We start from the raw sequence: 3407 nt of genomic DNA, 5'->3' as shown, positions 1-3407 counted from the left end.
GCGCCTTAGGACCTCCAAATGTCCGTCCGCGTCCATTCGTGCGCACCACCATCCGTGTGCAACCACCATCACGCGAAAATCAAGCGAAATTCGATTTCAGCCGTGAGTTGCACGTTCATTTAGGGAATAATCAAGTTGCAACTCACGGCTCAAATCGAATGACGGTCGGGGCACAAATCGAATGTCACTCGGGGCGCAACTTGAATGTCATTTCTAGTCCCCGTACTGAGCACCTTCGCAATCATCCACGGAGTGGAGATGCTGCCATTTCTTTGCTTCTAGTATCAGTGCTTCTTTTGTGGATAGCTGTCTTTTTGGAACCCCGTGGTTTTTTAGGCGGTAGTGTCTGTGGGTGCGGGGCTCTAACAGCCGACCTGTGGCTATCAAGGAACGCACAGCCCACACGCCCACACAAGTAAAAAAGTTTATTTGCGTCCGTTTGCCTGAGTGCCGGATAGCACACTGAGTGCTCCCTATACCTGTCCCAACACGTGTCACGTTCAGCTCACCGTATGCATCGTCCATACTTCATGGTTGTCTTCATCCCGTGTGCCATGGGGATATTACCGTATTTACTCGCATAATGATCGCACTCGCGTAATGATCGCACTCGCGTAATGTCGCACCCCGGAAGTTCGTCGTCAAAGTACGACTTTTTATTTCCCGCGCAATGATCGTACCCTGAACTTGCCGCAGCGATATGTCGTATGTGTGCCAAATCTAGCTGATGATGGTCGTGCTTAACAATGTTTCCTCCTCTTTCAAAGCGGACTAAGCGCGTTATTGCCGCAGAATTTTTCGATATTAGTGGTATCGGCTAGCATGAGTTCATTATTGGTGCAGAAGAAACTCTCCCTAAATGCACATCATGTACTCACATAACAAAGAAAAACACGCTCAGCTTGCTTGGTCGACAGCTGTGTGTGTTTCGATGTTCCGCACTGTGACAGACGCAGCAATACTTTTTGGTCGATCTGTTCTCACCTCGTAGCAAACTCTTCCTGGGGCGTTCCGTAATTCAGGAAAACACTGCATTTTGCGTCACGTTGCAACGCGGCTGGCGGTTTATTATGTTTTTATTTGCTATGTGTATTATGTTCATGAGACCTATCGCAAAAACTTTGACCTGCAACTTGCTTGCGTTTTCTGCGCCGAAACTTTTTTCGCGTAATGAACGCACCCCTAAATTTACATCATATTTTTGAAACAAATATATTTGCGTAATGTCTTGTTCTTGTTCAACAAAGTTGACAAGTATGAACATATAAACCGGGCTTAAACGTTTACATTTGGCTGTGAGTATATAGGACTATTGCGCAATATCAATTTCACTTTGACGGGGTAGCTGAATCGAGTCACAGACAGACAGACCAAAATTTCTGTGTTTAAGTAGCCCAAGAAAGACGTTCGTCTTTAAAAGAGCGACCATTACGCTAGTATATACGGTAGATACCGCGTACGGCGTCGGTGTTGCATAGGAAAACCACGCGCTCAGTTGCCACGCTTGTTGCAGGTAAATCGCGCCACTCCTCTTCTGCACATCACGGTTACAAAAAACTTCACAACTCGTATAAAACCAATGCATTCTCTCTAACAGTTTCGCCCTCTCGACTTTCATTCTGCGCGCAGCTGAATGGAGTAAAGACCCTGGGAGAAAACATCGCTGACAATGGGGGTCTGAGGGTGGCCTTTGCTGTGAGTATCAACTCGAGGTTCTTGCCTGACTGCACAAAGTAAAGTTCTAGTACGACAGCTGACCATTGCCGACCTTGAATGGTTCTTGTGCTTACAATCATTTCATTATTGTTTTTGGTTTTGAAGAGAATGTGCTGAGGTACACTTTTCTTTGTATAGCTGAAACTCTGTGTTCGAGTGTTGTACATGCCAATCTGAAGTGCGGATATTGTTTGTTATCGCGACATAATATTTTGTTCGTGCCGTTAAAACACACAACACACACACAAACATATATATATATATATATATATATATATATATATATATATATATATATATACAGGAAGAAATGCCGGCAGTCTACAACGCCAAAGAAGGCATAGGGGAATGGTTAGACTATTTTTTACCGTTAGTGACGTTACATTATTTTTTTTATTATTATTACACGAGAAAGAAAGAAAGAAAAACACGCGCCCAGAGTGGGGTTCGGTCCCCACTCTGGGGACCGAACCCCACTGCCAGAACAGAGGCCCTCGCTATGCATGTAGCGATTCAGAATTGCTACATGCATAGCGAGGGCCTGTGTTCTGGCAGTCTTGGTGCCATATGAAGCTTAAGAGGGTTCAACGCTGGTCGACAACTCTCGACATGTCGTAGACACTCGAGTCACGGCCCAGGGGTTTAAAAGAAGGTCCCCTTCACCCCGAGTCGTCAAGAGTGGCGCTGGCTACCACCTCCAAACGCAGGAAACAAAAATACCTAAACATAAATACCCCATAAAGTGGAGGGGAAAATCGCCCGCCGGTAGCGTAGTGGTTATCGCACCAGACCGGAATTCTGGAGGTCGTGGGTTCGGATCCCACCTGGCGGGCATTTTTTCTCCACTTTCTTTCTTTCCTTCCAAATTCTTTATCTGTTTCAATTACCTATTACATCCTCCCCTTTGCTTTCCGAGGTTTTCTTGACTGCCAACTCTTATTTCTGTGATATATATATAAAAATATATATATATATGGTTTCCCCTCGGTTGTGACGTGTTCAAGCGTATCGATTGGAGTAGCTCTGTCCCACTCGAGTGCTCATCGTAATAGTGTCTTCGGGCAGCAGTTTGATCGCATATGCCATGCCGCCTTTATTAGATTAACATTCTGAAATCATGGCACGTGGTGGTGTCGGTGGCCGCGGGACTTTCTAAATATTATATATTATTTATTTGGAATAAAAAGCAATACAAACTATATATTTTATGCCATTGTATTTACAACTATTGTTACTACTATTATGTCGAGACATTTTGTAAACCAAAACTTGTCCCTTGAAACTATTGCGAAGAGCATTGCTGTTTATTAAGGTAGATGTCCTTCTTTGTTTCCATATTTCGAACCACCTCTTCCAGATACACACAGTGTGCTAAATACGTAGTCAAACATACCAAACCCGGTTTAACTTTGACGCTATTTTCTTTCAGACTTATGTATTGACTCAATATGACAAGCCACAAATATCCCTGCCTGGCCTGGAGAAATACACGCCCGAGCAGCTGTTCTTCATCTCAAACGCAATGGTGAGCACTTAATTACTCTTATCAAAGATTTATTCAGCTCTTTTTCGGTTTTGGCGTTCATAAGATGCTTAATAACGTTAAAGCCGGAACGATTGCACGTTCCGCAAATGATTGATTTTGATTGATTGAAGGGTTTAACGCGCCGACGCAACGCAGGCGATGAGGC

The 3407-nt window shown here is 44.2% G+C and overlaps 1 non-coding gene across 1 annotated transcript; it reads left to right on the top strand.

The window, feature by feature from the left end:
- Positions 1 to 2475: 2475 nt before the first annotated feature.
- Positions 2476 to 2548, top strand: Trnas-gga (transfer RNA serine (anticodon GGA)). Its single transcript has one exon. It is a non-coding gene; the product is annotated as a tRNA-Ser (tRNA).
- The last annotated feature ends 859 nt before the right edge of the window (positions 2549 to 3407 follow it).

The sequence above is a fragment of the Haemaphysalis longicornis genome, unplaced genomic scaffold (genome assembly GCF_048455015.1).
Source record: "Haemaphysalis longicornis isolate Haplotype H1 unplaced genomic scaffold, Haemaphysalis longicornis Haplotype H1 scaffold_6, whole genome shotgun sequence".
Classification (NCBI taxonomy): domain Eukaryota; kingdom Metazoa; phylum Arthropoda; class Arachnida; order Ixodida; family Ixodidae; genus Haemaphysalis; species Haemaphysalis longicornis.
This window is presented reverse-complemented; position numbering and strand designations above follow the sequence as displayed.